Source organism: Phocoena sinus, chromosome 19 (genome assembly GCF_008692025.1).
Source record: "Phocoena sinus isolate mPhoSin1 chromosome 19, mPhoSin1.pri, whole genome shotgun sequence".
NCBI classification, from domain to species: Eukaryota; Metazoa; Chordata; class Mammalia; order Artiodactyla; family Phocoenidae; genus Phocoena; species Phocoena sinus.
In genome coordinates, this window is record NC_045781.1 from 44670029 (window position 1) to 44684324 (window position 14296).

Genomic DNA, 14296 nt, shown 5'->3' on the forward strand with positions numbered 1-14296 from the left:
GCCTGGTTCAGTGCTCTCCGCCCCCCTCTGCCTCGCCTCCCCACTTCCCTCGCTACCTTGCTAGCCCCACCCTCTTCAGGTGGCCCCGCCACTTCCTGGTAGCCCCCCCCCAGCCCCCACCAAAGCGGAACCAATGTCCGTGGGCTCTGGGGTCGACCGGGATCTTTCTCGCTCAGACTCTTCGCAGCGGTGACTCGGCAGCAGCGTCTCGTCGTCTATCAGTGACAGCCCCGATTCTTGCTACGCTTTGCGTCGCTCTGCCAGGAGCAGTAACCTCCTCCTTGGCAAATAGTCCTCGGTGGGGTCCGAGTTCTTGGTTATTAGGAGAGGGGAGGCACGAGAAGTTGCGGTCAGGGGACGCGGGATCGACAAGCAGAGGGAGATAGGGACCGAAGTTTCTGCGATAGTGTGCAAAGTTAGTTAAAAACTCCTTCCGACCTACGGATCCCTCCGCCTGCAGTAGCGGTGGTGAGGCCGAGGGAGCCGCCATTTTGGATGTTAGGTTCCTGCTGCCCCTGCTGCCACTGCTGCCGCCGCCCCCGGAGCTGCAGGTTTCGTTCGAGGTTTCGGGCCGGTGAGTGTCACTCGCGGCGCAAAGAGCATATTGCCTTTTTTACCCCGCGCCTGCCGGGAGCGCTCGGCCAGAAGCTTCCTGTCAATCCCAGGTGTCCGGTCCCAGACCGTGGGGGGTGAAGAGAGGACAGAAGCTGGGCCAGGAGGGGCCCGGAGCTCAGGGGTTGTTACGACTTCTTGAGCGCCGACCCCGAAGCGTCGGACCGGGAGGGTCCGCGCGCGGCTGCGTTCCTTGCTGTGGCGTTGCCCGGCCGGTGCGGGCCTCCTTGGACCCATTGATTTTCTCAGCCTGCGCTCCTCCTTTTGGGGCTCATTCAGAGAGCCTAGGGTTTGCGGGGCGGGTCTCACCCCCGCGTGTATTCTTTATGCCACGTATCAGCGTTCTTGTATCTCGTATCTGGGTCAGGTCTTCCGTGGAACTCTCCTCAGCACTTCCAAATGCTCAGTTGAACGTCGTCTGCACCTGCATTGCCGTTGTTTTCAAACTGGACATTGGCCTCGCTTTCTCTCTAGCCTTCCGACCAACTTCTTTCCCAATTTTCCGGGCTTTTTTTTTTTTTCCTCTCCTCTATTTTCTTAAACTCACCTGCGAATACACTGCTTACCCTTCTCTCAAACTCCTGATTCTGCAGGCGTCGATAACTAATAATTCTCCCGATCTTCTTGACCGCTTGACAGAGTTGGGACGTTGGTTGTGTTTCCTTGTTAGGTGTAGGAGATTCGTCGAACCGCTCGCTCAGAATGTACTTCAACAGTAAATGTTTATAAAGTTCATTAAAGGGCTTTGGGGGGGGAAGGTGGTAGGCAGAGGCTGTCAAATGTTTTCTCATTTGTGGATTCCCTTTTCTATGCCGAACACTTAGCTTTTGGGTACTTTTTGACACTTAGTATTTTTCTTGATGTATATCCCTAACCATGGAAATCTGCCTGTGAAAAAGAATTTTTATTTTTTGAAAAAGAATCTTAATCTGACATTGGTAGAAAGGAAAGTAACTTTTTTGGCTGCTGTAGGGATTAGTTAACAGAAGAGAGGAGTGAATGAAAATTTCTTAGTGATTTTAACTTTCAAGTGGTTTGTACAGTAGTGTTCTTCGTTGACTAACTCCAAAAAAATACTTGGATTGACTTCGAGTATCGGATTTTTCTGGAGATAGTTGGATTTTAAATACTCATTTTTACTGTTCTCCATAGTGCTTGTCAGACTGTATACCCCTTAACTTTTGTTTTAAAAATACAGACTCTCCAGGTACCCATAATTTCACCACTTTTATTCTACTCTTAACATATGTTTTGCAGTATAGCATGCTTGAATAAAAAGCATTTCACTGCAATTCACTGATTATTTCTTACATTTCAAGTTAGGTGTGATTGAGTCACCTCTATTTCACCTCAGCCTGCGTTTTAACATCTGCAAAAGAGAAATAACTTATTTGAGATTGTAGCCTAGTGACTGCTGAAACTTAAATTTATAACTTGAACTGGATCAAATCTTTTAATACTTCTAATCCATGTATAAGTGCGTTGTTCTTATCAGGTTATTATCAGGTAGATAAATTCCTGTACTAGTCTTATGATGTCTTAGTAGAAAAGTGAATGTTTTCATTGTAAATAGTGTTCTTGTTATTTGTTTTAAGGAGACTTTTCAAAAATATATTTACTATTTGTGTATTTACTCTGAAGCTATGGAGTTTTCTCTTTTGGTTTAAAAAACTGTCAAACAGAACATGTATGGAATCCTCACTCATTTACTAAGTATCCCCTTGTGGTTGTTACTGAAATGTTCCATTTCTGAGATACACTTTTATATATTTTTAAAATTTTATTTATTTTTAAAATAAATTTATTTATTTATTTATTTATTTCTCTTTGGCTGCATTGGGTCTTCGTTGCTGCGCACAGGCTTTCTCTAGTTGCAGTGAGCAGGGGCTACTCTTGGTTGCGGTGTGCGGGCTTCTTATTGGGGTGGCTCGTCTTTGTTAAGGAGCACGGGCTCTAGGTGTGTGGGCTTCAGTAGTTGTGCACACGGCTCGCGGGCTCTAGAGCGCAACCTCAGTAGTTGTGGTGCATGGGCTTAGTTGCTCCACAGCATGTGGGGTCTTCCCAGACCAGGGCTCGAACCAGTGCCTTGGCAGGTGGATTCTTAACCACTGCGCCACCAGGGAAGCCTCTGAGATACACCTTTAAAACAAGGTATTGGAAGAGCTATCAGATAGGTGTTATTTACTCAGTTCATTTCATGGTATTATGTACTGGTATTTAAATGTCATTCATTCTTAGGTAGTTTGCATTCAATTGGAGAAAGCATCCTTTGCCTTGCAAATGATAAGTGTTTATTTTAGTGCACATTTAAAAATTTTTTATTATTATTTATTTTATTTATTTATTTTTGGCTGCGTTGGGTCCTTGTTGCTGTGTGTGGGCTTTCTCTAGTTGTGGTGAGCAGGGGCTACTCTTCGTTGCGGTGCGTGGGCTTCTTATTGTGGTGGCTTCTCTTGTTGCAGAGCATGGGCTTCAGGAGTTGTGGCCCGCGGGCTCTTGAGTGCAGGCTCAGTTGCTTAGTTGCGTAGTGCAGGCTTAGTTGCTCTGCGGCATATGGGATCTTCCTGGACCAGGGCTCGAACCCGTGTACCCTGCATTGGCCGGCAGATTCTTAACCACTGCACCACCAGGGAAGCCCCTATTTTAGTGCACCTTTGATTGATCAGCACATACTTGAATGTCTACTTTGTCTGAGGGGTTGTTGGGATTATACTTGAAATAAACATTGTTTAGGAATCCTCAGTTTATTTTCTTTTGGAGCAGTTACTTGTTCTTTGATCTGTTTCACTGACAGCAGTTCTAGATTTGAAGATGAATTTTAGAGTGAAACTATAAAGTACAAAAATTGTCAGCAATGCCTTGGTGATATTTCATCTCACTATTTTTAAAGTAGTCTTGAAATCAGTCGTGTACAAAAACAAAAACTCAAGTTTTTATGTGATTTGTAACAACTCTATGCCAATTGAAAAAGTTGAATATTTTCCAAAAGATTATTTTTTAATTAAAAAAATTGAATTGGGAAAATACATACCAAAACAGATTTTCAAAATGCTTAATCCCCTTATTTGCATTTGCTGAGAATTTAAAAATTTTGTGTATACAGCAGGATTTGATATAAAAACTTTAAAACTCTTATTTAGATTTAGCTTCAGAAAATCTAAAACTATTACCTTTCTTCAAACTGCAGCAACCTGTTTATCTGTTTTAGGTGCTTATCATTCAAGTCTTGCTTTATGAATTGTTCTCAGTTGATTTTGGCGTTCTTTCATCCCTTTGTTACTTACATTCAGTTTCTTTCATGCAGGATGGTATTAAAGTAGCAGTTTTAAAATTAAGGGAACATACAGATTTATCTAAGTTCTTATGTTTCTTGGTTTATAGGTTTTGAGAATCATCTTTGTTAAAAAGTATTAGGATTTTTCCATTTGCTTTTCTAAAAAATTAATTTATTTTTGGCTGCATTAGGTTTTCATTGCTGCATGTGGGCTTTCTTTAGTTGCATCGAGCGGGGGCTACTCTTCGTTGCGGTGTGTGCGCTTCTCATTGTGGTGGCTTCTCTTATTGCGGAGCATTGGGCTCTAGGTGCGTGGGCTTCAGTAGTCGTGGCACGTGGGCTCAGTAGTTGTGGTTCGCGGGCTCTAGAGCGCGGGCTCTAGAGCGCAGGCTCTGTAGTTGTGGTACATGGGCTTAGTTGCTCCGTGGCATGTGGGATCTTCCCGGACCAGGGCTCAAACCCATTTCCTGCATTGGCAGGTGGATTCTTAACCACTGCGCCACCAGGGAAGCCCTCCATTTGCTTTTTGTATAGAAAATTTTGTATCAGTAAAGGCGTCGTTTCTACCTTCAAAGTACATGTAAGGTTTTTCTTCACTGAAGGAGTAACATAAAACGCTTAATTTGCCATGAGTTCTGCTTACTGGAACAATCTCTTGTCAAAGTTTGAAGAGTCCAAAAGTGGAAGAAAAAAACCCCCACACTTGCCAAACTTGTTGAGTCAGTATTAACTAACACTTTTGTACAAAAAAGGGCAAGGGTTAGGATAATATGATTAAAACGAGAAATGCTTTTTTCACTAGGTACTTGGAAATTTTGCCTTTTTTGGGGGGGGGGGCCTTGTTTTGGCCTACTCAGACCATTGGAGAGAGAAAATTAATGAGTTATAAGTATTACCAGTGAAAAACAGTCTTAGAAGGAAAAAAAATTGTTTTTTCTTTTTTTAAAGATGGAGAAAACATATGTGACCTTTGTACTTTATTAATAATTAAAGGCATTTTAAAGGCAAGTAGTTTTTACCCTCCTTTCTCTGTTGTTACAGTGCAGAAGTCACAGTGTAACCTGATATGCAGTTGCTTTGCTCACTCCAGTTTGCATGTAGCTGATTGTGTTGGGCTGAGCATCCTAGGCTTTGCAGCTTATCTGGCTTTGAGGTTAATGTTATGGATTCTTGGGAAGAGCAAATATGAGAAAGACATGAACTTAGATCTTTGGAACTGTAAAATATTTGCACTCCCCTCCTTATAAGCCTTTGGGTTAAAATTAAGACTGTCAGAGCATAGATGATGTACACTACTTGGTTATAAGATGTAACTTTTGTAAATGATCACACAGTTGAACAACTCAAATTAAAAGAAGTTCCATCATTGTTTTTGCAGCTCAGTTTAGTAGCTACTTACTAAACCTCAGTCTTGGGAAATTGTTCAGTTTCAAGCTGAAGAAAAGGAAGGGAAGTTATTTTTTTTAATTCCTTTTTAAAGTCTGCATGAAAGATTCCCTTCCCACTTTTTGAAAATTTTCATAACATGATACTTTTAAAATATGATGAAAATACTCGTTTGAAATAAATGGGGAAACTAACTGAAAAAATAGGTACACTGTGTAGAGTTAATTGAATCTTTGTAGATATTAGGGTTTTTTGGGTATGATTACCGAAGAAAAACTGTTGTAAGAAGAAGCAGTCTTGAGCTTTCTCTGGTGGTCCAGTGGTTAAGACTGCATGCTTCCATTGCAGGGGGTGTGGGTTCGATCCCTGGTCAGGGAACTAAGATCCTGCATGCCACTGTGTGTGGCCAAAAATTTAAAAAACAGTCAACCAAACAAAAAAGAAAGAGTCTCTTTTTCTTTTTCAAAAATATTTACTTATTTATTTATTTGGCTGCATGGGGTCTTAGTTGCGGCATGAGGCTCTCTGTTGCAGCACGTGGGATCCATCTCCCTGACTAGGGGTGGAACCCTGGCTCCTTGCATTGGGAGCATGGAGTCCCAGCCACCGGATCACCAGGGAAGTCCCTGAGCCTCTTTTTCTGATAGTACTCAATAAATATATTTGATTTTTTTAAATGTGTATTTCTCTCTGTCAGTGAAGACATGACCTCTGTATTTTCTTTAGAAACTTTACATGATGAAAGCTTAATAGATGGTGTTGATTATTTGAGAAAGTAGAATGAGGAAGTTGCTTACAATTTGACTTTACTAGCACTTGGTTGTATTATTCTATTTACACACACTGAACTTTTTGCTGTTCCTTGAATACTCCATGTTCTTTCATTCATTGTACCTGTTCTGCTTATACCTGGAATGCTTTTCTTTCTCCCTTCCATCTGGTGAACCTATTCTTCCTTCCTCTCTACACCAGGCAAAGGAGTATAGTACTTTTTTTTTTTTTTTTTAGTATTTGTTGAATTGTTTGTTTTTCCTGAGCTTCAGAGGACAAGAACTATCTAATTGATGGCATCCCTAGTACATAGCACAGTGCCTGGCACTTAGTAGCTACTCTGCAGAATAGATGATATGAATGAAAATAATATGGAAACATGTTCAGGTCCTCAGATATACGGTAATTGGTCAAGCCAAAAGCAGTCAGGGTCCTAAGTGAGCTATGGAAGTTTACTACAGGTCATTTACTTGTGACCGATAGAGTAGATGTTAGTGAAGTTTATTTTCAGGTTTAGAACATATACAAAACCTTATCTCCGTGTCTTTGAAAATATTATTTAGATGTTTAATTCTAAAATTGATATTATCCTTTCCTCTTTGCAATTTGTTCAGACTCTTTCTTATGCAGAAGCTTCAAGTGACAGCAAAGAAATCTACTCTTCCTGCCATCTTTTTTCTTTCTTTTGAATGCCTATTATGTAATTCATTATACTGAAGAAACTAATAGTAAGTTGAGAACTTCAGTCTTTTCCCCCAAAATGGAAATATGTTGATAGTTCAGTGATTTGTTACTGACTCTCCTTTTGTGTTTTTTGTTTTTTAACATCTTTTTTTTTTTTTTTTTTTTTTTTTTTTTTTTTTTTTATGCGTTACGCGGGCCTCTCACTGTTGTGGCCTCTCCCGTTGCGGAGGACAGGCTCCGGACGCGCAGGCTCAGCGGCCATGGCTCACGGGCCCAGCCGCTCCGCGGCATGTGGGATCCTCCCAGACCGGGGCACGAACCCGTGTCCCCTGCATCGGCAGGCGGACTCTCAACCACTGCGCCACCAGGGAAGCCCATTTTTTGTCTTTTTTTTTTTTTTTTTTTTTTTTATTTATTTAACATCTTTATTGGAGTGTAATTGCTTTACAATATTGTGTTAGTTTCTGCTGTATAACAAAGTGAATTTTTTTTTAATATTTATTTGGTTGCACTGGGTCTTAGTTGTGGCATGCGGGCTCCTTAGTTGTGGCATGTGAACTCTTAGTTGCGGCATGCACGTGGGATCTAGTTCCCTGATCAGGGCTTGAACCCAGGCTCCCTGCATTGGGAGCAAGGAGTCTTAACCACTGCGCCACCAGGGAAGTCCCTCTCCCCTTGTGTTTGAATAATCTACTTTAATAGTGCTGAGGATTTTTAGAAGTCTTTAATTTATTTAATTTACAACATCATAGAGGTCCATTGTAATAAATGAAAAAAATCTAAAGACATACTTCTAAAAAAGCTGTTCATTTCCCTAATCCCTTTGTTATTACTGCCCAGCCATTTTACCAGGTTATGGGTATACTTCAACATTTCTCTCCATGCTTTGTTAAGTACTATATATACAACATAAATGTGCATATATAGGGATTCTTTGTCTTTACAAAAGGTAGAGCATACCTTTTTTTTTTTGACCATACTTTTTATGTTACCGTGTAACAAGGTTTTCTTAACACATCATAGTCAGTAAATATAATTCTATCTTGTTCTTTTAAATATCCCTATTATGTCTCATAGTATGGATGTACTCTACGTAACTTATTCAGTTATTTTCTTGTGGACATTTGGGCTGTTTCTAGATTTTGCCACTACAAACAGCGCTACAGTAAACATCCTTGTACATGTCACCTTATTTGCTGATGCTATTATTTCTACAGGCTAGAATCTCCAAGGTGGGATTTCTGAGTTAAAGGAATTATATTTTATTTTATTTATTTTATTTTTTAAGGAATTATATTTTAAATGTTATTATTGCCAGATTACTCTCTAAATAGGTTGTCATAATTTCCATCTCCACTAGCAGTGGGTTCTCCATAACATCACATCATTAGACGTAATTACTTAATTTAATTTTTGCTGCTCTGCTAGTTGGTAAATGGTTTCTCAGTTTTGTCTTAATTTTGTTTCCTTGACTATTGCTGGAGCTAGCCTCTTTTGATATGATTTTTGGCCTTTTGGATTTCCTTTACTGAGAATTGTCTATGTCCTTGGTTCATTTTTCTTTCAAGTTATTTTTCTCCTTATCTTGTAGGAACATCTTATGGTACATTAATTCTTTGTTGTATAACACATGCGTTTATTAATCTGGAGTTAATTTTTATATAGTGTGAAGGGATCTTATGGTTTTCCTTTGTATAAAGAGCCAACTATGTCTAGACTAAATAAACCATCCTTTTCTCAATGAATTAAATGCCACCTTATCATATGTAAAGTTCCCATATATGTTTGCTCTATTTCTGGATGTTCTGTTTTATTCTTCCTGTACCATTATTTTACTGTTTTGTATATCATAACTTTATAGAAACTTACACTCTGTTAAGAATAGCTCCTGTCACTGTACTTTTCCATTTTCTTGACTGTTCTTAAACATTTATTCTTATATCTGTATGGGTTGGAAATAATTCTGTTGAGTTCAGAAAACCTCAGAAAAGCCCAGTGTTTTTTAATTTTTAATTAATTTTGAAAAATTTATTTTATTTATGGCTGTTAGGTCTTCATTGCTGTGTATGGGCTTTGTTTAGTTGCAGTGAGTGGGGGCTCCTCTGCAGTGCGCGGGCTTCTCATTGTGGTGGCTTCTATTGTTGAGAGGCATGGGCTCTAGGTGCACGGGCTTCAGTAGTTGTGGCATGTGGACTCAGTAGTTGTGGCACGTGGGCTCTAGAGCACAGGCTCAGTAGTTGTGGCAGACGGGCTTAATTGCTCTGCAGCATGTGGGATCTTTCTGGACTAGGGCTGGAACCCACGTCCTCTGCATTGGCAGATAGATTCTTAACTACTGTGCCACCAGGGAAGCCCAAGCTCAGTGTTTGGAATTGCACTGTATTCATATATTAATTTTGGGAAGCCTGACATTTTTTTTTCTGACATTTTTTAATGAGGATAACTTTTCCTTATGATGTTTCCATTTATTGAGGTCTTATTTTAGTTTTAGGTTCTTCAGTAAAGATTTCTTAGATTAATACCTGTCTTCATCTAGTTCATGTACCTTTCTTGCTAAATATATTCCTAGATATTTTATAGTTTTCGGCACTGTTGTAAGTGGGACTTTCCCCCCCTCTATTTCTGACTAATGTCAAATATAGGTTAAAAATGAATCTTTCATTTCTTATAGACCAGAGCCCCTCATCCCCACCCCCTTCTTGCTATCCCAAATTAACAGAACTTGGATTCATGAAGAATGTGCTAGGGAGAATTTGTTATCTTAGTATTAAATCATTTTCTCATAACTTTCTAATGTCACTGTGTAGAAAAATGCCCATAGATAACTGTGACTCTGTCCTTTTAGGATGAATACCATCTTATTATTTTGAAAGTTTGCAGTTTTGCTTTATTTATCCATTCTTGTAGTTTTTGTTAATTTGTTTGACTCTTCAAAGCAAGAATTCTCAAATTATGCATGTTCATTATATGAAAGATATCAAAATATACAGAAGTTAAAAATGCATCTATATTAACACTAGGCACAGATATTTCCCTTAAAATTTATCTTATCCTTTGGAGCATATCTTTAAGAAAATTAAGATTTTATTTGGAGAATTTTGTGACAGTTTTTGATAATTGAGGACTCTAGGATATCTTTGCTAAAATCAGGGTTAGGAGAGTGAAAATTGCTTTTTATTTATTTGTGTCAAATTTGATGTTGATCATGTTCATCTATCATTGTTTATTGGGCCTTTTTAAAAAATGAATTTATTTATTTATTTTTGGCTGCATTGGGTCTTTGTTGCTGCATGCGGGCTTTCCTCTAGTTGCGGTGACCGGGGGCTACTCTTTGTAGTGCCCGGGCTTCTCATTGCGGTGGCTTCTCGTTGCAGAGCATGGGCTCTAGGCCCACGGGCTTCAGGAGTTGTGGCGCATGGGTTCTACAGTGCAGGCTCAGTAGTCGTGGCACACGGGCTTAGTTGATCCACGGCATGTGGGATCTTCCCAGGCTAGGGTTCGAACCCATGTTTCCTGCATTGGCAGGTGGATTCTTAACCACTGTGCCACCAGGGAAGCCCTATTCGGCCTTTATTGCTTTTCATGTGAATTAATGTGATCGAATCGTTCAGTAGACATTTGCATTTACATACATCCATTTTTAAAATCTCAGTTTTGGTTATGGATAATTAAGCATAAAAGAAGATTCCTGTAACACTGTGGCATTTTAGGGAGAATTGAGCTTAAGATCTCTCAGAGGGATGCCGACTGGCTGCCTAGACAGGGTGCGGTGGTATCTTAATGTGGTCACTCGTTTCACAGCCTTAGCCTTGAAGATCCAGAAATTCCATTTCAGTATTTCACCTTGGAATGATTTATCTTGATTGAACTCACTGATGTGTAAGTTAAAATAACAGTGTTGTAATTCATAAGGGGTTATGCTTTTCTACTGAATTACCTGTGTCTACTTTCCAGGACATTCTTCTGTTCCTTGTATGGAGGTGTTTGGGAGGCAAGGTACTTAAGAAGGTGATTAATAATCAGAAAGCTGCATTGTGAGCCTGAAACCAGAGCATATAAAGTTGGCTGGTCTTGAGTGTTTCATCATTCTAGGCCAGTGTGAAACTTGATGAAAGAACTGTCCCTGTCCCACAATGGTGTAAAATACTTATCCCCAGATTTAATCTCTTTTATTCAAACAATGATGTACTAACACTGGTCTCTCCTTTTTCTTCACTCTGTAGAACATTCCCTTCTATGAACACATTCTTCATACAGGAGAAATAGATGTGCACTGCCTCCCCCTCCCTGCCCACTTTCCCCAAAAGAAAGAAAACCATAAAAACACAGTGAGAAAGCTAAGTCATATTAATGACAGGTGGTGTCTGTAAGATATATTGGAAAGTAAAAGTCTGATTGAAGCATAATACTGTTGATCAATTTGGTTTAAGTTTCTTACTATTAAGCATTCTTACTGTTTTTGGTCATAGTATTTTGCAAGTTTAAATGCACTAAAGCAATTCAAATATACATACAAGATAAAAATCTGAAATAGAGGTTCTGAGGGGAGCATAATTTGAAATTATAGGCCATATGGAGAGTATGAGAGAGAAAGCAGAGTAACTTCTTTTGGAGGGTTTTGCCCAGTATTAACTTAGGTCCCTTGAGTATTTTCAGCCATACTTAGAAATCTGTGACTGGATTGTTACACAGTAATGAGTGGTAAAGTTAACTGAGATCTAATTTCTGATTGTTTAGCAAGAAAGACTTCAAGTATAGTGAGTGGATAGAAAAGGAGATAATTTTAATATTGAAAATCGCTTTTAATTTAGGATTTCTTTTTAGATTTAGAGCTCAAATCTAAGCTTTAAGTTTAGAGGAAGAAGGACCAAATAGCAAGCAGGAGCCCCAGCCTCTTGGTTATATGCTTTTAAAATAATAAATAAATAAATAAATTAAATAAACAAGTACATTTATTTTTTTATGGCTGCGTTGGGTCTTCGTTGCTGCACACAGGCTTTCTCTAGTTGCGGCGAGTGGAGGCTACTCTTCATTGCAGTGCGCGGGGTTCTCATTGCTGGGGCTCTCTTATTGTGGAGCACAGGCTCTAGGTGCCCAGGCTTGAGTAGTTGTGGCATGCGGGCTCAGTAGTTGTGGCGCACGGGCTTAGTTGCTCTGCTGCATGTGGGATCTTCCCAGACCAGGGCTCGAACCCATGTCCCCTGCATTGGCAGGCGGATTCTTAACCACTGTGCCACCAGGGAAGTCCTGGTTATATGTTTTTGACTGTTGGCTCACAGCCCGGGAGTGAGGTCAGAAGTAGGAAGAAAGTTAACTGAGCAGGGTAGAATAGAGGACTGGGTTGAGTCCTTTCCCATAGGTGTTAGCAGCCAGTGCACTTTATTTTGTATGCTTTGGAAAGGACAAGTGTATTTTCTTTAGATAAGACTTCTAGCCTTTAGAATTCAATAAATACAGTATTTAGTGAGTTCCTACTCTTTTAGGCAAGAGGAATACAAGGATGAATAAAACAAATAAGGATCAGGCTTCAGGGAACTTATATTTGAGTGGGAAAAATAGGTATTTCAAAGGAAAAAAAGAGGAGATTATGGCTTGGAGGTGGTATTGATGTATGAGGAAAATCTTTATCCCACAAAGGGATTTGCAGAGATTTTGGAAAATAACAATTTTCTCCATTTGGGGATAAAATTTAGGAGAATTGGAACATATGCAGTCATTTTTTTTTTTCTGGTCTCTTATACTGTTTAAAATTTTTCTTTCCTATATGAAGCATTTATATTTTGATTTACTTTGGGTATGTAAAGTAATCTAATTAGTTTAAGCTCCAAAACCTAATTTTGTTTAACCATTTTGGATAGAAATTTTTCCAAAATGAATTTCACACTTCCTTTTTTCTCTATATTTTTCATCATTATTATCATAACCATAATTGAATAGAATATATTTAACCACAGTCCTTGTACCTTAACAAGTCAGACTTTTAATTTTTCTGTGTTTCCCTTCTGTCCTTGTCCTAGTGTTTTACTTTTTATTATTAGTTTTATAAAAGATGACAAAGAAGGACATTTTATTTTGAAAAAGTGTACAAGCATGTACATATAAAATATATAGACATTTAATCATTGGCTGAAACCACTGAAATACTAAATGTAGGTGGTTAGATGTAAAAGGAGAAGTTGACAGGCACATAGTCATGGTAATAGACTTAAATATATCTTTCTCAGCCTTTGATGGGTCAGGTAGTTAAATTAATAAGAGCAGACAGTATCTGAACTACATAATTTTTAGAAATTGGTTATTCAGTGGATACTCTTTATTTTCATGTAATTGTTACCTTTATTTTTTAAACAGCTTTATTGAGGTATAATAGACAAAATTGCACATATTTAATGTATCATTTGATGAGTTAGGATATAGTTTTTATATTCAGTTTTTTCTGCCTTCTACTTTAAATGTTGATCTTTGTGAACCATTCCTTGATGAACCAGGGCCTTATTATAAAAATGGATTATGGTACTGTTTGTAATTTGTTAATACCCTTAGGACTATAGGGAGACTTGAAGACTTTTTGCTAGCACACTTAAGTATCATCAGACTACTATGCTCTGTGTGTGTGTATGTGTGTGTGTAAGATAAATACTTTAATTGAGGATATTTTTTAAAAAGCTGTAAATTAAGGTAATTATTGTGGAAGTCAAAGGCAGAGATTTTTTTTTTTTTTTTTTTTTGCGGTACGCGGGCCTCTCACTGATGTGGCCTCTCCCGTTGCGGAGCACAGGCTCCGGACGCGCAGGCCTAGCGGCCATGGCTCACGGGCCTATCCGCTCCGCGGCATGTGGGGTCTTCCCGGACCGGGGCACAAACCCGTGTCCCCTGCATCGGCAGGCGGACTCTCAACCACTGCACCACCAGGGAAGCCCCAAAGGCAGAGATTTACCAGTGATTTGATCTTTTCCTTTTTGATTAATCATTTAACTTCTTTTAATGGTATAGAAGTCAATCAAGTAAGGGCACAAACTTTACTTTTTAAATTGTGGTAAGAATGCAATAAGAGCTATCCTCTGGACAAATTTTCAGTTGCACAGTATAATATTATATAGGCACAGTGTGGTTATAGCAGATCTCTAGAATTTATTAGTCTTGCTACTATGCTTTTGAATGCTTTTTCTGTTATATGTAAGTTTTATTTTTTTGTTTTGCTACCGTTTTTGTTTTTTCCCTTGCTGTTAGGTGACACTTTAACTACCATCAGTGTCCTTTCCCAAAACAGCTTCTTTCTCCTGGCCCCCAACCTCTTCAGTTGCTCTAGTTTTCTAATTTGTTTCTATTCTGGAAAAGGCTGAATAAGAACCTGCAAATACAGTAAAGTAGATATTCTGTGTAGATGTGTGTTGATGTGATGCTCTCTATTGGCCTGCACGAGATTATGAAAATGTGTTTTGGATTCTCAGCTATGTTTCCATATAGCTGAGTCATTACTATATACATTATATTCTTACAAATTTTTTTAAAAAGCATAAAGTTTATTGTTTTTTATGATAGGTGTTTAAGCTGTTGTATTTTAAGGAA

At 39.0% G+C, this 14296-nt stretch overlaps 1 protein-coding gene across 1 annotated transcript in view; it reads left to right on the forward strand.

The window, feature by feature from the left end:
* Nucleotides 1-265: 265 nt before the first annotated feature.
* The window catches only part of AP1G1 (adaptor related protein complex 1 subunit gamma 1), an 80983-nt gene continuing 66952 nt past the window's right edge, over nt 266-14296 (forward strand). Inside the window, 1 exon segment of the mRNA XM_032613059.1 lies at nt 266-574. The gene's annotated coding sequence lies outside the window, so the exon portion shown is untranslated.